A 23623-nucleotide genomic window follows, 5' to 3' on the forward strand; every position below is an offset into this window, starting at 1 on the left:
CAGAGCTGCTGCTACTGGGTCAGTTATGAATAGATTTATTTAGTTACATCCTCAAAATGTATCAAACGTTAAAACCGAAATTTTAAATTCTCACCTCGATAAAGATGTTCTGCTTGGCTTTTCTGCTGGAGAGATTCTTAAAAGATTGGATGAAAGGTGGGATTGATTCAATGGGCGATCCAGATTTTCCAAATCTCCTTTTCTAAATGTAATAAAAACATTTCTTCTAAGTCAGTACTGTTTTTCAAAAAGCAGTTTAAGCAGCAAGATGCTGACAAACAGGATTTTAAAAAACAATGGCAAGGACACGCTACCAGATAGGGAAAGCCTCCCAGAACACAGGACAGTCCAAAACTTCAGAATGACTACTTGCTTCTCCAGGTCCCCTCCCCCCACTCCACCATGGAGAGCTGTCCCTCAGTCTATGTCTTATCTTCTCTAGTGACAGTGGTCACAAAATTCCTGCTTAATCTAGGGTTTCGAGTGAGTTTATAAAAATCTTTTCTAATTATTTCACACAAAGTAGAAATAATATTGTACCCTTAAAGTGAATGCACAGAGGATCAAAATCCCTGAACTGCATTCATAAACAAAAAAAAAAAAAAAAAAAAGAACCCCCCCCCCCACACTTTTTAAGTGTTTTTTTAGGGTGGGGTAAGGCAGACCTCCACACCTCACAAACTTATATATACTAACTCCATGTTTACACCACCTCAAAAAAGGAGGAAATTCCCCCAAAAAAGGGCATTACTGCCAGTACAACTCACTGACAGTGATTTCCTATGCAGGAACTCCGATCATCAGCTGGTGGAAACTTAGTCAACTGAAACTTGAATGTTCACTCTTCATCCACCAATGCATTATCTAGCTGTATTCAACTGGATGTATAAGAGAATTTAAGTACCTTTATCTGCACTTTTTTCAAATAATACAGTATTTAAATTGATTTAACTGTGCTGCATGATTATTAACTGAACTGGAAGTTTTGACTCTGTTCTTCAGTTAGTGCTTGCTTGAATCTTATTATTTGTTAGTAATTGCAGGTGGGGTAGCCACATTCTTTAATTTCCTGTCTTTGCCTATTTAAGTGGCACAGTTTGAAATATTTTCTGCTTAAAAATCTCAACTTTGGCCGGCTAAAATCTAGTTGCATTCAACTGGACGTATAAGAGAATTTAAGTACCTTTATCTGCACTTTTTTCAAATAATACAGTATTTAAATTGATTTAACTGTGCTGCATGATTATTAACTGAACTGGAAGTTTTGACTCTGTTCTTTAGTTAGTGCTTGCTTGAATTTTATTATTTGTTAGTAATTGCAGGTGTGGGGGTAGCCACATTCTTTGATTTCCTGTCCTTGCCTATTTAAGTGGTGCAGCTTGAAATATTTTCTGCTTAAAAACCTCAGCTTTGGCTGGCTAAGATCTAGCTGCATTCAACTGGACGTATAAGAGAATTTAAGTACCTTTATCTGCACTTTTTTTCAAATAATACAGTATTTAAATTGATTTAACTGTGTTGCATGATTATTAACTGAACTGGAAGTTCTGACTCTGTTTTTCAGTTAGTTTTCCCACCCACCCTCCTTGTTTCTGTTTTGGTGTTAATCTTAGTGGCTTTGAAACTGCCCGCCCCTCTTGTAAATTTGTGTTTGGATACTCCTTCTGGGCCCATCTCATTTGCTCACTCAACTGAGTGCAGTGAGATCATATTCTGATTTCAGGCACTCCTACTTTGTACAAAGAAAGCGTCTGGGAAAGAGAACAAAAATAATGTTTTAAGCTTGTTTCCTGCCTTTCCTGTTAAGTGGTCTAGACTGTCTGTAGGCTTCTGAGCCCCCAAACCCTTCTGTGTTGGAGGGAAGCCTTCTAGCTTAGTTTTGTTTCTTATAACTAGCCAGTTTTCTAGTTTCAGCACTCAAATCTGTTTCTTTGAACTCAGCACTTGTTCAGAACTCATTGTAAGCACAAGCTGCAAATTACTACAGCACTCAACTTTCCTCACTTGTCTAGTGGAAAGCAGTTTTTAGTACTTAATAAATAAGCACTTATCCAGGCATGTCTAAGGGTCAGCTCCCAGTGATTTCTCCTGTCTACCTGATGAATCTGAGCATCTTGGGGCAATGACACAATTGCCTCATGTACACAGACAACCCTCTCCTCCTATCACCCAACACTACAACCTGTGGAGAGATGCACTTATATAGCCAAACTGGAAGCAAAGCTCTCTTCACCCAAGACTGAACTAGACAGTCAGGAGAAGGTAAACACTTGCACCACACCACACTCATCACATAGTCCCTCAAAACCAACACCACCAAAACACACACATAGAAACACAAAACACACACCTACATTCGTGGAGGCTCTCAATAAAAACCTGCCCAAGCATCAGGGACATCCAAAGCATAAACGCAAGCAAACTCCACCCCCCAACACAACCCAAATGACACATAGCCCACAAACTCAGTGTGCCACTCAACCACAGCCCATAAGGCATAACAACGTACCCAACACTCTAGTCATAGGTGACTATAGTCAGGCACACTGATGTTCCACTCACTAGACTAAACAAGGAGAAAGTTACTGTCAGCTGCCTGTCATGTGCAGGATCCGCCACATAATGCATGCACTCAGGTCACTCCACAATAAGTACAAATATGACACTGTCATTGTCCATGTTGGTGTGAATGACCTGAGGCGTACCTCCCTGGACTACATGAAAAGAGACATGGAGGAGCTCTTCGATCTTGTATCCCAGGCAGGTATGACCCTAACCCTGAGTAGCATCCTGCCATCACCCAGAATGATACCACAGTACAAGGACAAAATGATTGACTTCAACAATTGGCTAAGCTTCTGGTGTCATTCTAAGGGGATCCAGTATTTGTCTGCCTGGGACGACATGATCGACAGTCCACGATGCTTTGCCAGAGATGGCCTGCACCTGTCGCCCTTAGGATTCCGGATACTGGCTAAGGCTCTTGCCACCCCTATAGTTCCTTTTTTAGGCAAGGTTCAAATGACAAATTCACCACCGTAACAGGTACAAGCAAGCAAAATCTGAGGGTAATGCTACTCATTGCTAGAAGTCTAAACCTCAAAATGCACTCACTCGAGGCACTCCTTAAAATGGAGAACATTGACATCTGTGCAGTGACAGAGACCTGGTTCAAAGCTTCAGAGAGCATCCCTGCATTACCAGGCTTCAATTCATACCACACCTTTTGGCCACCTAACCCAGAAAGAAGCACTAAAGGCGGAGGCGTGTCCATTTTCATTAAGGATATCCACACCTCCAGGCTAGTTGCACAGCATAATGCATCCGAGAGAATATGCAAGTGCAACTAACTCTGGGCAAGACCGCAATCCAAATTGTAGCTTGCTACAGACCCCCCCACCATGCCCCAGGATCCACACTTCTCATTTCTTGATACACTGGAAAGTATTAGGGTACTACCCAACACCCTAATAATGGGCGATTTCAACTACCCCACCATTAACTGGGAAAACTACTCATGTACCAACTCTTTTGCTCAACGTTTTCTAGAATTCATAAATTCCAATGCCTTGGATCAACTTATTCACACCCCCACCAGGGGCAGCAATATCCTAGACCTGGTCATTACCAACATGGGAAGCCAGTGCTCCACACCAGAGGTCAATTCCTCGTTGGTCAGATCCGACCACAAGCTAATCAGCCTAGACATCCACATCCCACCCCCACCCCCAATTAGGGAAACCATCATAAAAAACTTCTCCAAAGCCAACTTTACACTTCTTAAGACAGAAGTGGCAAACTTCATGACACCCATGCAGATGGACAATAGAGGTATGACTGCCAAATGCACTTTATAAGCACTTACGTGAGTGCATGGATCATGCCATCCCTAATAGAACCAAGATGTTATCCTCCAAAAAAGGAAGCCAATCTGGTGGTCCTCTGCCATAAACAAATTCTACAACAGAAGAAAGAAACTGTTGCAAAAAAGAGTAAAATCCCATGACTGGAGGAACTCCCTGGTCAACCTCAGTAAGAAGCTGAGATCCCTCATAAAATCCTCCAAAGCTAGTTACGAAAATAAAATTGCCACTTACTCTAAAGACAACCACAAAGCATTCTATAACTATGTCAAGAATCTAAATGGGAATGCTCAGATCTGAGTTACAGCACAATGGCACTAAATATACAGAACCAACTGATATTGCCAACATCCTAGCAGATAGGTTCAGTGCTAACTTTACCCCCCTCTCACCCCCTAGAGGGCCCATCTCTATACCGGAAGAATGCAAAGTTCCTATAATCACGGCTGCACAGGTAAAAAACACACTCTCCAAAGCCAAGAACACAGCATCCATGGGACCTGACAATATCCCAGGCTGCATTTTACATGAACTACAGAATGAACTGGCACCCTACCTAAGTACCATGTTCAATCATAGCCTCACCTCAGACTTTGTACCCACTGAATGGCGCACCGCGACGGTTATCCCACTCTACAAAGGGGAAGCCACGATGGACCCCAGGAACTACTGCCCCATTAGCCTGATGAGCCTAGTCTGCAAGGCCATGGAATGTATCATCATGGAACTCATAAACAAAGACATTGGTAATCTCCAAACTCTGGACCCTACCCAGTTTGGATTTGGAAAAGGTAGATCATGTCTCCTAAACCTGATTGACTTCTTTGAAGCAGTCACCAAAGCCATAGATGAGGGTAAAATGGTTCACACAGCTTATCTAGATCTCGCCAAGGCTTTCAACACCATCCCCCACTCTGGAATTATAGATAAGCTCACTAAACTAGGTATAAATCCCTATGTCACAAGATGGGTTGCCAAATGGCACACGGACAGAACCCACACTGTGAAAGTAGCGGATTCCAAATCCAACATCAGACCATTGACAAGTGGAGTACCACAGGGTTCAGTCCTGGGTCCTCTCCTGTTTGGTATCTACTTCTCTGAAGTGCAGGCCAACACAGAAGGTCTTTGGCTAACAAAGTTTGCAGATGACTGCAAACTAGGAGCCATAATCAAAACTCCTAACGATGTGGACAAACTAGAAAAGGGCCTCACTGAGACAGATACCTGGTGTCAAAGCCATGGCCTGAAGCTCAATGTCAAAAAGTGTATTGTCATCCCCTTTGGTAAAACCTCTGTACCCATGAACTACCACATAGCTGGTAGTCTATTTAATGCCGAAAATGTGATAAGAGACCTTGGGACACAAGTGGACAGTAGGCTCTCCTTTGATAATCACATCGCCACAGTGGTCAGGAAATCCTTCTACGTGGCTCATCTCATCACAAAAGGATTCTCATCCAGGAAAAAAAGAGGTCATTGTTCCCCTCTACTCATCACTCATTAGACCCATTATAGAGTACAACACCCCTTTTGGTATGTACCTCACAAGACATCTACAACAACTAGAAAGACCACAGAAATACCTCACAAAGAGGATTACTGGCCTCAAACAGATCCCCTATACAGACCATCTAAAAAACTACAGCTTTACTCCATCGCATATCGCCTACTCAGGGGCGATCTCTACCTAACATACAAAGTTATGTCAAACCCAGAGCTGTTGGACATGGTCCACTTAAAGAAATCCCAATCCCTCCAAGCTACATGCTCTAGGGACCTAAACCTTGTCACCACAATAAACAGAACATGCTGGAGGGATAGATTCCTGTCCCAGAGACTTCCCATACTCTGGAACAGACTACCTAGCTATGTCAAACAGAGCTCCTCATTAGCACTCTTCAAGAAAAATCTTGATGGTTGGATGGGAAATGGGAAACTCACCCCGGGGATCACTTCTGTAGCTCTGCTTGATAGGGGCACAGGAAAATAATTTTCTTGGGTGGCGAAAGCCAGGGTACATTTTTTGGCTAGGCTTGTATGGGCCCTAGGGCCGATAGCCTAGTACCTACCTATGAACCTATGAACCTATACATAATTTTACATATATAATTCTCCCCGTAGTGCATAACAAACAGGAATACTAAGCATAAAATGAACACAGTTTCAAACAGGGTTAATTTTAAACACACAGGTACAAGACAATATAATCAGACTCAATACCCTAATAGACTATACAAATAAAAACAAGAAACAAGTAGTGGAATATAATTTCTCAGTTGAATTTAAATCATGAATCTCCAAGCTTTACAATAATTTTTATGCCTTTGTTAAAATAGTTTCCTCTCTAGTTCTTTTAAAATACAAAAAAGGTACAAAACAGGGTTGCCCATTATCACCAGGGCATATATTACAAGCCTGAAAGCTTAAAAGAGGGGACGCTCTATTACTGAACTATAAACATCGAAACTACTAAATAGCGAAAACACAGAACAGCAATTTTTTTTCCCAGGGGAAAAAAATCACTGGGACATTTTTGGGACTTTGCCATTTCCTCCGCTGTGGTGTGATCTTGGAGTTGGTATATTTAAGTAGGGGGGTTGTGAGGGGGCACAGCCCTCCACATCGGGGGTTGTGGGGGAGGGGTGAAGCCCTCTACTTCATTTTTTTTTTTTTTGCAGAGCAGTGATTTTTTTTCCCTGGGGAAAAAAATCGCTGTTCCATGTTTTCACTATTTAGTGATTGAGCTTGTAATTGAGACCCTTATCACCATTGTTGTTTGCATTAGTGATACAGCCTTTTGCTAATTCTAGTGATACAGCCTTTTGCTAATTTTATTAGACCAAATGAAAATGGGGGTCACGGTGGTGCAGCAGTTAGCGTTGCTGCCTCACAGCAAGAGGTTCTCTGGTTCAATCCTTAGCTGGGGTGCCTTCTGTGCAGAGTCTGCATGTCCTCCCTGTGGTCGTTTGGGTTTCCTCCGGGTGCTCCGGTTTCCTCCCACATCCCAAAGACATTATGTAGGTGGATTGGACACACAAAATTGGCCCTAGGCATGAGTGTGGGTGTGTGCCTTCTGTGGAAGGTTGGGCACCGGGCTCGCAACTCGACACTATAAAACTCCACTGCCAATCATGAGCGAACAGGTGATCCGCTGTGGTGACCCCTAACTGGGAAAAGCTGAAAGAAGAAGAATTAAACCAAATAAAAATTTTACAGGCATAGCTTTAGCTGATAATTTTGTATTAAAAATTCAACTTTTTGAGGACGCTATTCTTCTTACAATAATGGATATAGAAACATCATTAGATCATATAGTTAGTTCCAGGAAACATTTAGAGGTAAATTAATATTTAATCATAATAAAAACTAAAGCATTATTAATTAATAAGAAATTTAAAAAAATCTCATGTAAAAATATAGTAATTTTAATTGGGGAAATACTCAAACTAAATACCTTGTTATCACTATAACTTCAAATTGTAAAGATCTAGTATTAGTTAAATTCAAACAAGTTATAGATAAAATTATGCAATTAGTTATAAATTGGAATACATTTTTCTTTACTATGGAATAATGTCTGATGTTAATTAAGATAGTAAGTCTTCCTAAAATTTTATTTGTCATTCAGTCATTAATTCTGACTCCATCCATTTTTTTTTTTTTTGAAGAAGTTAAATAATATTTTTGTCAAATTTCTTTGGTGTCCAAATAAACCAAACTATTTTTTTTTTTATTTGGGATATGAAAAGATGGAAAGGTGGAGGCAAGATTTTTCCTGATATTGAACTATATATTACTTCAACTATTATTAAAGTTATTGCACTATGGCTTAACACAACATATGAATCAGAATGGAAAATAATACATCAAAACATTTTATTTAATAATAATAAATATGTTACTATGCATCACACACAAATTGTTCCCAATAGATTTGACTGTTCTTTAAAAGATTACTTTGTAAATGGAAATAGTATTTCATATTCAGTTCCTTATATTAGTGATATTTTTTCTTCTTTTAGGAGGTATATTTACACTAATAATTTTATGAAAAAAATATTTTTTGAATATTTACAATTGCAATGAATGTTTAGAAAATATTATAAATGAGAGAATACAATTATATAATTTATTGGTATAAATTCCTAAATGGAAGTAAATATCATTTTGCAGAAAGTCTTCTTTCTAGATATAGTCCAGATTCTAACAAATGGTTAATGTTACAGATCTCTAAGGAATATGTAAATATGAACGTTAATATTACATATGATTTAAATTTGGAATCCTTTCCTAAAATCTGGGAAGTTTTAATTAATATTAACAAGTCATTAAACTGTAAGTCTTATTTATCAATGATTTATAGAATTCTTAGATCCTATTCTTTACATTCAGATAACACCTTTTAGAATTATTCTACAAAAATTAATAATACTTTTTCAGATGAAAATAAGAAGATGATATTAAAATCAGCAGAAAAAACTACATCTTCATTATATTCAAAAATTTTCTATTGGAAATTATTACATAGAGTTTTTATTACACCAAATAAAATTGCATTAATATACACAAAACAGTTAAGATTAAATGCTTGAGATGTGACATAGATGTAGTAGTTGATTGGGTGCATATGGTAATCAATGTAAAGTAATTTCTCCCTTTTGGAAATAAATCAATACTTTTAACCAAGCATTATAGTCAGATAGATGTAATTTATCTAAATCATTATTTTTATTTAATCCTTGAAATTATACCTATGACACGAGTGCCCCCTCTTTGGTCTATACTAGCAATAGCTAGGAAAATAATATCTAAGAAGTGTAAAACTAAAACTACTCGCTCATGTGATGAGTTTACTAACTTAATAAAAATAGTATGTAGGATTGAACTACCTACTATAACGATGAAAACAACAAATAATATGTAGTCGTATAAATCTTGTCTTAAACTTAATGATTTGCTTGAAAAATATTGATTGTTTTAAAAATGTTGTGGTATGCATACATATTATTCATGTTTTGGGCTTACGTGTATAGTTATTTGTTGCATAAAATTTTATGTTTACTGGTTTTTTTTTTTTTTATTTTAAGAAAACTTTTTTAATGCTAAGTATAAAATTCTACATGTAGAATTCCAGTACATAATTCTAAATATAACATTCTAAGTAGGGATTTACAATTAAAATTATAAATACAAAATTCTAAACATGGAAGTACAGCTAAAATTCTAAACAAAGAATAATGCAGACAAAATTTCACTGGTAGAGCTCCAAAGACAGAATACTATGCATGAAATTATACAGGCAGAAGAGTAACCACAAAATTTGTGACATAAATTCTATGACAGAATTATAAACATAATAACAGTGAATCCTTCAGAACTGAAACACAAAATTCCACAGATAGAATTTTAAACACAAACATCTACAAGTAGAATTCTAAAACCTAAATCTAGAGATATAATTCTAAACACAAACTTCTGCAGATATAATTCTAAATGCAGCATTCCAAACAATATATTCTGTAGGATGTATAGTGAACATAAAATCCTACATGTATAATTCTACAGAGAGCATTCTACATATAGAAATCTAAATACAACATTCTACAATAAAAATTTTACAGAATGAACTATAGTAATTCCACAGAGAAAAATGTTCAAAATGAATTTTACATATAGAATTATATTGATGGAAACACAGAATTCTGCAGACAACTAAACACTTTTCTACAGAAAATATCAAATGACTGATATAATTCTTTAGCTAAAGATTTACAGATGGAATTCTAAACACAGAACTCTACAGATATAAATCTACATTTAGAATTCAATGTATAATTCAAAACACCTAATCCTACAGAGAGAGTTTTAAACAAATAATTCTACAAATAGATTTCTATACATTAAGTTCTGCTCGTAGAATTCTAAATATATCATTCTCCTGATAGCATTCTATATATATATATATATATATAATGCTCTAAATGCAGTAATCTAAACAAAGAATGGTACAGGCAGAACCTTAACAACTGCATGCTACATATAGAATTGTAGAGATGTGCATAGCAATATATAAATGGCATTCTAGAAACAGTTTAAAAATTTAATTATGAAGAGAAATTGATTCTGAAAGAATTCTGGCCCAAAATTCCAGGGAAGGTATTTATGTGCACAGAATTCTGCAAACTGATGCAGAACTCTGTAGAAACATTTTCAAAAACAGTTTAATTGGTAGAGGTCTGCAGATAAAACTCTTAAAGAATTCTAAACACATAATTCTATAGACAAAACTCTAAACACAGAATTAACAGAATTGAAATATGTAATTCTACAGATGCAATTCTAAACACATAATTGTATAGGGAGAATTTTAAAGATGAAATACTAGAAATGGAACTCTAAACAACAAACTTTGCAGATAGAATTTAAATGCCATATCACAAACACAGACTTTAGTAGAAAGGATTCAGAAGGCAGAATTCTAGAATCTGTGGCCAAGATGAAATTCTTTGAATGTTAGTAACTTGAAGCACAATATGCCAAAGAACACAACACTATTCATAAGGAATCACTTCAGTGTAATTTCTAAATGTGCTTTGGCATCTTACTCTTTGATGGGACCTTTCTGCTTTTCTTTATATTGCAGTGCCTACATTTCTTAAAACTGAACAAGGAGAAAGAGAAAAGAAAGAAAAAAAACAGGAGTATCTGTTTACTTCAGTATCCCCATTATACTTGAAAATAACTGAGAAAACTTTACTTTATTGCATGCAGATTATATCATGCACTATAAAAAATATTACTGTTAAGAACAACATTTTGTTTTACTTCCAGTTAATTTTCTTCCCCCTCTTCCACTTTCCTAAGCAGTAATGAAATGAATTAAAACATATGTTTTAGCGTCCCCTACAAGTTTAACAAAGTTAAAAAAGTCCCATATTTCTAGATTTTCTTGTTCTGTCATGTTTCACAAATATAATTAATGTTTTGTAATTACACATTTATTTGTCAGTTTCTGAATTGCTGGTTTTATTCCTGTTTATCTCCATCTCCCAAATCCAGTCTCTGCTTCATTTCTAATGTACTCTTGGTTCTTCAAGTCAACTCTTGTGCTTTTTTCTGCCTCTCAAGCATTTTCAATTGAAACATTGGAAAATGTTTCCTTGGCACAGTCTCTCTGTAGTCTTTACTACCAGTAGAACAAGAAGCAGAATATCCTTCTGTTCCACAGTTCACTTTTTGTTAAACAAACTTTTGCATTTCCTCCTTAGTATGTTCTGCATCAAAAAATGATGTTTTACCTCCAGGAAAGAATATTCTGAAGATAGATGGGTGCAGCAGTTTGAATCTCACATCTGCTTCTCGACATTCCCTGATTAGGGGAATAAATGTACTCCTCTTCTGTCTGGTGTACAAGGAATAATCATTTTCCACAAACACTCCACAATCTCCTACTTTTAGTACTTTCACATTCTGCCACAATTTTGTCAGAATCAACTCATTCTGCTGGAAGGATTGCACCTTTACTATTAAAGGTTGAGATTGCTTTCTTATGGCCCACTTTGGAATATACACATGATGTACCCTTTCAATTGACACCTCCTGCTGTGAAATACCAGTCTATTTGCTTATTTGTGCTTTCATAAAATTAATACAGTCTGTTCTGTCCAGCTTCTGTGGTACAGCACAAAATCCGAGGTTTTGCCTATGTGCTCTGTCCTCTAATTCTATTATTTTTTGAAATACCTCTTCTTAACCAGTCTCATATTCAGCCAGCCTTTTCTTCATTTTGACCTCTGATTTTTGTAGTTTTATCACCTCTTCTGAATATCTCTTTAAAGCTTATTCCATTATTTTCCAGCCTTTGTTGTATGAGTTGATATACTTCATCAGTATTTCATTTATTTTTAATCTACCCTGGGTACATTTGACTTATTTTTTCCTCTAGTTTGCTGGAAGTCATGTCTTATACCAAAACTGGAGCTTGCACTGTCTGTTGCTGAACAGCTGCAAAATACTTCCCAGCCAGTGTTTTTTCCTCACCTTTTGTGAATGATTTTCTTTCAGGTTCTCTGTATTTATTTTTTACTGGCATTCAGGCAGTGTACTTACTAACTATTTATAAAAGAAAACCAAAAATATGAGTTTAATGGCTTTCTCTTCTGAGTTTCAGTTTTCACACTGGGATAGCTGAAATTAAGTTGTTACTCAATCTGCAGCCATTGGAAGTCCTTTGCATCTGGATGTTGTTGATAGCCATTGGCATTAGCCATATTTTCCTTTGAAGTCCCCCCTTTTTTTCTAAGAATAGCCTCATTTGCTTGTTTTTCCTTCAGCCACTAGATATATTAGATATATCTTTAACACTGATTATTGTTTTCTTGGTACTATTGTTGCCTTGTACTGGTTATTCACACTTTTCTTTGCCATCAATATTAATAGCGACAATGGGACTTTATTCTTGTTGTACTGTGATTATGTATGAAGCTTGAATTTGTGTGACCTGACTGTACTATTTTAATTTTGGATATTTACTGTGTAACTCCTAGATGAAGTACTGCTGCTGTTTGCTGTTGGGGCTTTTAATTTTGTTATAACTCATGCTGTCCTTTGAAAGTCCACCTGGATTTTTCATATACATTTGTGCCCTACATGTACATAGGTCAACAATAAAACTGTTGGTAAGTTTTTCATTAAGCTGGCTCTACCTCAAGTGTGTCCATCCTCCCAGGTACTACTCTGTGTAATCCATCTTAAGGTAAGTACCATTTTTCTTTTTGGTATGGTGTTACCACTGTGGCTTTATTCTGCTTACATGGGGTATGTTTGTCTTCTTGCACCATGTGTGATTATACAGCTTTCTGCCTTCTCACTTTGTGTGATGCTTAGTGCTTTATGTTTGTATTTTTGAAGTAGTAATGTTATGTTGCTTGTGCTACATTACAGCACATTCTACTGTTCAGTTGTACTGGACAATTTGTTCACCTGTCTGCCCTTCTTCCATTAGGTAGGAGGCTTAGGGATTTTAGGCAGTGTATTACTTTTTTTGAGATAACCTTGTTGAATGTGTATCCTCTTTACTGCACCTACCTATTGAAGTTGTGCAGAACATCATAGTCTAGTCAATTTTTATTGTATGCTTGTTTTATTAAGTATTACATCTGTAATTTTTAGCTCTTTCAACTTTATTGACTGCGCTATACATACTGTATGAGGAATATCCAAATCAATGCTTTCAATGTGATGTTAATCCATTCAGTCATTGTTTCAGCCTCAGGTTAAGATTCAGAGAATATTTTACTTTTTTTCATAGTGTTTATTTTTGAATGCTATACTAGCATCCCAGAAATAGGGACAATCCACTACACGCTTATATATATATATATATATATATATATATACGCACACACACACACACACACACACACACACACACACACACACACACACATATATATTTACATACCCTCCAAGATTTCACAATCTCACCAAAGAGGGAGAAAATGAGGGAAATGCATCAATCTCCTTCTTCTCTTTTACAAGTCTAGCCAACAATTTTTATTTCTGAATATAAATCAGCTGGCCAGTGACAAACAGCATGGCTCCCTGCAAATAGATGCTTACTGATAGAATTTTAATTGCAAAATCCTTCAGATAGAATTACACGGTTAGTATTCCAATAGAATTTTACAGAAGAAATTCTAAACACAAACTTTTCTACAAAGAATTCTAAACACGTAATTCTGCAAATAGAATTTATAAACATAATTTTACCAACAGAATGATGAACATGGGTTCTAAAGAAAGAAGTCAACAAACAGAATTTTTCAGATAGAATTCTAAATCCAACATTTTTCATTTTACACATTTAATTCTACAGATAGCATTCAAAACAAATAATTCTAGTGACAGAACTCTATATACAGAATTTTGCAGATAGAGTTCAAGAGCTAGAATTTAAAATGAACAATTCTAAAGATATGATTCTACACATATAGTTATACAGATACAATTCTGCAGATACAATTCTTCAGGCAGAATTCTACACATGAAACACAAAAATAAGAATTCTACACACGGAATTGAACATATAGTATTCCATAGATATAAACACAAAAGTATGTAGATGGAATTGAAAGCAAATATTTCTGCAGCCAGAATGCTAGTCAGAGAATTACACAGATAGATTTCCAATCACTTAGCTGTATATCCAGAATTTTACAAAGTTCCAAGTATATGCATCTAGAGATATAAGGCTACCACAGAAGTTTTCAAACTGAAATTTAAAAATAATATTCTAAAGATGAAATTTTAAACAAACATATCTGAATAGGATTGCAGATAGAAATATAAAAACAGAATGCTACTTACATACTTCTAAACACTAATTTATACATATAGCGTAATAAACACACACATCTTAAGATAGAAACTGAAATGCTGAATTCAGCAAAAACATTTCTAAGCACAATGTTTTATAGGCAAAATTATAATTGCCATATCTGACAGCATTTCAAATAAACAGTTAATTCAAAAGGTAGAATACTAATCATAAAATTCTACAGATAGAATTCCAATGGAAATTCTAAAAATAGAATTCTAAACACTAAATTCTACTTACAGAATTCTAAACATAATTCTGCAGTTAAAAGTGTGCAGATAAAATAAAAAAAAAATAGAAATCTAGACAAAATTCTAAAGATAGAATTATTCAGATATAATTACACAGAGACTTACACAGAGGAGCCTTACCCCTTTATTACAACATACTTGATCGATGTTCAGAACATCAGACTGAATAGATGGCTGGCATTCTGTCACAGTGGCCAAACGTTGTGAACTGTGAGAAGATGAGTGCTGCATTTTATTTACTTTCTCCCTCTTCTCTTAGTTTGTACAGTTTCAGAAGTGCATTATTTAGTTATACAGAAGATAGAATTTTGCAAATGCAATTCTTCAGGCAGAATTCTACACATGAAACACTAAACAAATAATGGTGTTTGACAGTATTTCAAATAAACAATTCAAATGGTAGAATAATAATTACAGAATTCTAAAGACAAAATTCAATGAAAATTCTAAAACTTTGGGCTTGTCCATATGCCAAGGGATGCAGGGAGGCTTGGCTTCAGCAAACAATGTCTGTTGTGTTTTGCAACTTGAGAGTATTGTTTTGGCAAGGAACCTCTCAAGGTTTTTGATGTTTTGGGTCAAATGACTAAAAGTTGATCATGTGAGATGTTATTATTCACAGTGGACTCCCTTCTACAAATAGATTTCTAAAGAAAGAATTCCAGACAAAGAATTGTGAACACATAATTCTGAAACAGATTTCTACAGGCACAATTCTAATAGAATTCTAATCTGAGATTTCTAAATTCAAAATTGTATAGAAACAGTTATACAGCCAGAGTTCCACAGAACAGAAATCTGCACATGGAATTCTAAATTTAGAATTCTATAGGTAGAATACTTAACATGGAATTCAACAGTTCTGAAACTCAAAATTCTATCAGCAAACTTTTAAACACAGAAGTATGCAAGCAGAATTCTAAGACATATTCAACACATGGAATTCTATAGATTCCATTCTAAATATAGAATTATAAATACAGCATTCCAAACATAAAATTCTGTAGAATGAATGCTGAATATAGCATTCTACAAGTAGAATTCCAAACAGAACTATACAAGTAGAATTTTAAACTCAAAATTCTATAGATATAATTTTACAGACAGAATTATAAATAGAATTTTATAAACAGAATTCCAAATGCCGAGTTTTGAAGATAGAAATCTAAACAGAATGCAAACTAATGCATTCTACAGATAGAATTTTAAATATGTTATTGACAGAATTATAAACACAGAATTTTGCAGACTGAAAATTCTAAACACATAATTCTACAGAAAAATAATTTCTACATTCACAGATGTTTATACAGAGTTAAGTTGATGGAATTCTATATATGGAACTCTACAGGTAAAAGTCAACATATAGGGTTTAAGATAGAATTCAAAACACGGAGTTTTACAGACTAAGCTCTAAATGATGAATTCTACAAATAGATTTTAAACACCAAATTCTGCTTATAGGTTTCTAAATAAAATCCTAAAGATAGAGTTATACACATTAAATCCTAAACACAGACCTCTAAATAAAGAATTGTATTTGTAGAATTCTAATTGTAGAATTTTACAAATAAATTTCTAGTGATACAATTTTAAACATAAATGCATACATACAGAATATTAAATCAGAATTCTAGACAAAGCATTTTGAGCAACATATTTCAATAGACAGACAGAATTCTGATTGTGGAATAATAACTACAGAAATATTAAATGGAGTTATATGGGTAGAAATCTACAGAACATTTTAAACAGAATTTAACAGGTAGAATTTTAAACACATAACATGTCAGCAGATATAATTCTAAACATATAATTTAAAAGACAGGCACAGAATTCTAAACACTTTGTTTGTGTCTTTCTGCTTTTCCCGGTTAGGGGTCGCCACAGCGGAACTCCGGTCCGCTAATGATTGGTAGTAGATTTTTTTACGTGCCGAGTTTGCCAACCCTGACCCACAACCTTCAACGAAGGTACACCCATTCACGCATGCCTCCACACAGAAGACGCACTAGCTGAGAATCAAACGGCACACCGTCTTGTGAGGCGACAACGCTACCGCAGCACCACCACCGCAATTCTAAATAGAGTGTAAAGATGGAATGTTACAGACAGAATTCTAAACACAGAGCTCTGCAGACAGAATTTTAAATGCAGCATTATAAACACAGGACCTCAGATTCAGAGCAGCTTATCACTATGTTGAAGCCTTAACTTTGAAAGTTTTTACATATCAATAAGCATGATTGATTCAGAGACTGATAACCCATTATTGTTTTCTAATGGCAATGGCCATAATACAAGCAGTTGTCTAACTGACTAATCTGTATGCAAATGCAACAGTCCAGCGAGTGGCTAATGCAAATTAGCTATGTGATCTCTCCTGGAAATGGTACCAGCAGAAGAATAATACTGAGTTAATTTCTTTGCAAGGAGGAACAAGTGAACACATAATTCTACAGAACAATAATTAATAAAGATGGTGTTCAACTTTTCACCCCAATAGGAATGATCATGTTTCAAACCACGACTACAGGAAAATATTTTGGTGTGTGTGTGTGTGTGTGTGTGTGTGTGTGTGTGTGTGTGTGTGTGTGTGTGTGTGTGTGTGTGTGTGTGTGTGTGTGTGTGTGTGTGTGCGTGTGCATATCTATATGGGCAAGAATGCAGCTTCATGAATGTGTCTGCATGAGTATATTTGTGTGGTCATTCTGTGGGTTGTAAGTATTGAAGCCATTTCTGTGTCTATATATATATATATATATATATATATATATATGTATTATATATATATATATATATATATATATATATATATATATATATATATATATATATATATATATATATATATATATATATATATATATATATATATATTTATATATATATATATATATATATATATATATATATATATATATATATATATATATATATACAGTTGTGTTTGTTATTGTATTGGGTGCCAAGGCTACCACAATCTGTGGCAAGTAAGGGTGCACTTGCATAGCCATGTCTCATGGCACAATGTATGATTTAGAGACCCAGTAATTAAATGCTGATTAGATGTTATCCCTGAATCAGAGATACTCTCCATGACCATGACCAACTACATTAGCCAATTAGTATGGGAGGAAAGAATCTTTCTGAATCCAGTCAGAATGTGATAGAAAGAAGTCTAATGTCAAAATTCCATAGGAATATTCTAAAAAAAAATTCTACACATAGATTTCTACTGAAATAATTCTAAATGAAGAATACTAAAACAAAATTCTAAACACAGAATTGTTCTGAAGCAAATGTAAACATAGCACTCAAACTATGGAATTCTACAGATAGAATTCTACTGACAAAATTCTAAATAGACTTTTAATGTAAAACAGTGCATACTGCATATTTTTACCTGGCTAAGGCTTTTGACACAATGATCCACTTAGTCATTGTTGAGAAGCTGTCTGAGCTAGAAGTAAACCCTTACACAACTCACTGGGTTGCTTCCTGGCACTCAGACAGGACCCAAGAAGTGAACATTAGTGAGACTACCTTCACCAAGAGACTGGTTACCAGTGGAATACTCCCAGGCTCTATGCTGGGCCCCATCCTATCGTGATCTACTTCTCGGAAGTCAACGGTAACATTAAAAGCCTCTGGCTCATCAAGTTCACAGATGACTGTAAATTGGAAGCTATTACAGATTCCTCCAAGACACAAAAATCTTGCATGTGGGTTAACACAGACAAATGACTGGTGCCAAAGCCACGGCCTAAACCAAATGCCAAAAAATGCATTATAATTGACCTTTAGGAAACTGTCAATGCAAGTTAATTACTCCATTGATAAAACACCCCTAACAGCTAACCCAGTAGTAAGGGATCTGGGAGCATATGTAAACAGCTATCATTCTATTTCACCCAACTTATAGGCAAGGGCATCCAGGTTCAAGAATGTTATAGCACCACTCTACTTGGTCCTTATCAGACCTGTCATAGTATACAATGTCCCCTTTGGCATTTATCTAACCAGACAGTTGCAACAGTTGGAATGTCCACAAAGGTTTCTCACCAGGAGAATTCAGTGCATGAATACCCCGTGTTACACTGATCGCCTAAAAGCTCTGACTCTTTATTCTTTGTCTCTTTGTCTCTTACAGCCTGATGAGAGGGGATATTTGCCTTGCTTACATAACTTCCCCAGACTTAACCCCGATGGATCTGTTGCACATTCACAAAACAAGCAGCACCAGAAACACTAGCTCCAGGGATCTGAAGTTGACTTGTGACATAAACAGAACATGCTGGAGAGACAGATATGTTTCCCAAAGGATCTACACACTATGGAATAGGCTCTCCATCCAAAACAGAGATTTTATTTATTTATTTAACATTTGTTGACCGGGAATGTCCGACTAGGTTCCACAGAGCCTGTTTTCAGCAGAGGCCCGGGGAGAAATGCTCCAGATGCATGTCTTTGGAATGTGGGAGGAAACCGGAGTAACCGGAGGAAACCCACGCGAACACAGGGAGAACATGCAAACGCCACACAGAAGGCACCCCAGCCAAGAATCGAACCTGAGAACCTCTTGCTGTGAGGCGATAATGTTAACCGCTGCACCACTGTGCCGCCCACACACCTATACACACCTATACACATTATACAACTATAATTCTCAACACAGACAGCTGCAGTACATATTACATTTAAACACAGGATTCTGTAAAAGAGAATTCTACATACACTGCTCTAGTGATAGAATGTCAGCTACAGACACCTTGAGATAGGATTATGTGATTAGCATTCTAAATACAGAAATGTAGAAATGTACAAATAAAATTCTAAGGACAGAGTTCTACACAATTATCTCATGTTCACTGACAACCAGCTAATCCAAATGGATACAGTATGTGAGAGACATAATTACACAATGTCATTGGAGGCAAGATTGTCACCAAAAAGCACTCAAAATAACAATCAGGTTGTTGGTAACATTAGCATTACACCCACCACACACTGTACTGACCCAACACATCGACCAACATATGCTGAGGCACTTATAAAAAGCCTTCTTAAACCCCAAATACCTCCTAAACATTCATCCTACAAAAAGAATCCTTGGCAACCCCAAAAGCACTCAAAACATCAAAACATCCAACACAACATATAGACCCACAACCTTAGGAGCCTTAGCTACAAAGCCCTTAAGGCAAACCAACACACTACCCAATATTTTAATAACAGAAGACTCCATTGTGAGACATACTTATGTCCCACAAACCAGGATGAATAAAGAAAAAATCCCAGCCAGTTATCCATCAGAGGTCAGGATCTACCAAATCACCCATGCACTTAAGTCATTAGTTATAAGTACCAGTATGACTAAGGCATACTCAATGCGGGTATAAATGACCTGAGACATATTATATGAAGAGAGACGGTATGGAGTTCCCAGACTATCTGTCCTAGGCTAGTATGTGCCTAGCATTGAGCAGTATTGTACTTTCATTAAGGATGATGCCACAATATGAACAAAAGATAATGCACTTCAATAATTAGCCTAGTTTCCTGTTGTCATTCCAAGGGGGTACAATATTTATCAACATGAGAGGGTATGGTCAGTAGACCACATTGCTTTACCAAGGATGGTCCACATCTGGCTCCTCTAGGCTTTCAAATATTGGCTAAAACATTTTCCTCTCCATAGTGCCTTTTAGGCAATGCCAAATCGACAAACCTTCTGATATAGCAAAACCAACCCAAGACAATCTAATGGTGTTATTGCTCAATGCTAGGAGCCTAAATAAGAAGCTCCACTCCTTTCAAGATCTCCTCACCATAGAGAATGTGGATATCTATACAGTTACTGAGATATGATTTAAAGCACCTTTGCAGTACAACACCGGCTACTACACAGGTGGAAGTATTTCAATCTATATCAACATCATATTCACCTCACTAGTAATTGAAGTGGCTGAAAAATAGTGGAAACATGAGCCACAAAGCATCATAGAAAATGATGAAGCTCATATCACATGGGATCATCCATTACCAACAGTTCAAAAGACAGGTACTAGAAAACTGGATATAGTGGTCCAAGAAAAGAAGACAAAAGTAGCATTGATCATTGAAATCGCTACACCAAGTGACTACAGTGTCTTGAGTACAGAGAGACACAAAGTCATAAAATACCTCGATCTGCAAGCAGAAATGAGAGCCATGAGGAAGAAAGATACCCAGACAGTTCCAACAGCAGTAGGAGTAACTGGTCTTATAAAAAGAATCTACAATTGTATTTAGGTATGTTACCAATCCATGTAACCCCATACAAATTGCAGGAGTCATTACTGGGCACATTGCGGGTGCAGTGAAGAACACTTTTGGCTGACATCAAAGACTGAAACAATCCTAATTTCATGAACTTTAATCGTACTTTGAGTTAGGAATGGGGTCCATTCCCATCATAGTATTAGAAACCCAACAGATTTGGAGATATTTAAAAAAGTAAAACAGAATCAGGGTCCAAATGGAGAGATGATAAAAATTAGCAAGCAAAGGAGAGTAGCATTGTTGGGAACTGAGTTCAAGTCTTGGTGACCACCTTCATGAGATGGACCCAATGTTTTTACAAAATCTCACCAAGACGATACTGATATATTGACTATATTTTATATAGCATATATCATGGACAGAAGTATGTTAAAAATAAAAAAGACAGCTGGGTGCACATGTCCCAGAATGAAAAAAATGCCCAATCCTGGTATGCACATTGGTGCCAGGACTGGAAAAAAATGACAGTGAAGAATCTTCAAGACAAGAAAAGATTCCTACAATGGGGTTATGCCAGGCTCCAATGAAGGATGGTGCTCCTGTTGTAGAAGGAAGTAGTAATTCACAAAAACTCACAGGCCAAAAAAGAGCCATAAAATGATAGAGTGGACTTCTGACATTAAGAAAGAAATTATGTATTGTTGCTATTATGCAAGAAGTTTAGAAATTCCTGATAGAAGATATTCAAAAGGATTAAGAGAGAAATTAGAGGAAAGCAAAATACTTGCACAAGAAAAAGTGTCAAAAGCTTCAAATGCAAATGTGTGTTCATTAATACAACAGATCTATGAAAAATATTATATAGACTAAGAAACCTTGGGGTGTTTGGAAAAAGAAGTAGATCCATTTCGAATAGCATATCCCAGGGTTCAGTCTTAGGGCTTCTGTTATTTGGGATATACTTTTCTGAGATACAGGCCAAAAACAGTGGGCTATGGCTGACCAAGTTTGCAGATGACTGCAAGTTGGGAGTTGTCATCAATTTCCCTAGTGACGTGGACATCCTCCAAGAGGGTCTCACCCAAACAAATGACTGCTGCTAGAAACATGGCCAAAAGCTGAATACAAAAAAAATGCATCATCATCCCCTTTGGGGAGAGAGAGATGTCCCCACAAATTATCACATTAATAACAATGTTCAAGCACACAGTCAGTCGTGAGGGATTTGGGCACCCAGATTGATAGCAGCCTGGCTTTTGACCACCATGTTGCTTCCATTGTATGGAAAGCTTTCTACATGGCCCACCTCATAAGTAAGGGTATCTCATCCAGGGACAAGGAGGTCATAACATACCTGTATTCTTCCCTTATAAGGCCTATTATTGAGTACAACTCCCCATTCAGCATGTACCTCGCAAAGCACATGCAGCAGCTGGAGAGACCACAGAGGTTCCTCACCAGGAGCATCCAAGGCCTCAAAAATCTATCATATGCAGATAGGCTAAAAGTCCTATCCTTCTAATCTGTTTCATAGTTTCATAGTTTCATAGTATAGTACTAGGCTATCTGCCCTGGGGCATTTGTAAGCCTAGCCATAGTGATGTGGCTTTTGCCACCCCATGAAATGGTACAAAAATGTACAGAATAAATCTAGAATACTGTGCCTCTGTCTAGTAGTGACACAATGAAGGTCCCCTTATATAATAGAATTAGTTTACTGTGCCCCTGTCTAGCAGTGACACAGATGTGACCCCTGGGGTAAACTTACGATCTCCCATCCACTCATCAAGATTTCTCTTGAAGAGAGTCAGTGAGGGGCTCTGCCTAATACGAACTGGGATCCTGTTCCAAAGCATGGGAAGCCTCTGGGTTATGAATCTATCCCTCCAGCATGTCCTATTCATACTTGTGCCGAGGTTTAAGTCTTTAGCTCTCGTGGTCCTGATGGATTTGGATTTTTTGAGGTGGAGCATGTCCATCAGATCCTGATTGGACATGGCCTTACGTCAGGCAGAGATCACCTCTGAGCAGGCGGTATGCTACTGAATAGAGCTGAAGTTTCTTTAGTCTGGCAGAATAAGACATATGTTGGAGACCCTTGATCCTTTTGGTGAGGTACTTTTGTGGTCTCTCCAGCTGTTGCAAGTGCCGGGTGAGGTACATATCAAATGGAGCATTGTACTCAATCATGGGTCTGATGAGGGAGGAATATAGGGGTACAATGACATCCTTGGATCTGTATGTGAATCCCTTCATGATGAGGTGTGCAAGGTAGAATGTTTTTCTAACCACTTTGGCAATGTGGGTGTCAAATGAGAGGTCGCTGTCTACTTGGGTCCCTAGGTCTCTGATTACTTTTTCTGTACTCAGTGGGTTGCTGTCTATGTGATAATTTGTGGGTACTTTGTTTTTTCCAAAAGGGATGACTATACATTTTTTGGCATTTAGTTTAAGGCCATGACTACGGCACCAGTTGTCCGTTTCAGTGAGGCCTTTTTGTAGGATGTGTGTGTCTGCTGGTGTATCGACTATGGTGCCTAGTTTGCAGTCATCTGCGAACTTTGTCAGCCACAGCCCTCCCATGTTTGCTTTAACATCTGAGAAATAAATGCCGAACAAGAGGGTCCCAGGACAGATCCCTGTGGGACACCACTTGTGACTGGCTTTGAGTCTGACATTGCTCCAGCGATTTTAACTTTATGGGTTCTGTCCTTTAGCCAGTTTGCAACCCATCTAGTGACATAAGGGTTTACTTTTAAGCTGTTTAGCTTATCTATGATGCCTGAGTGGGGTATTGTGTCGAAGGCCTTAGCCAAGTCCAGGTATGCTGTATGGACTGCTTTGCCCTCATCAATGGCTCTAGT

The sequence above is a fragment of the Protopterus annectens genome, chromosome 3.part0, assembly GCF_019279795.1.
Source record: "Protopterus annectens isolate FY-2018-M chromosome 3.part0, PAN1.0, whole genome shotgun sequence".
Classification (NCBI taxonomy): Eukaryota; Metazoa; Chordata; order Ceratodontiformes; family Protopteridae; genus Protopterus; species Protopterus annectens.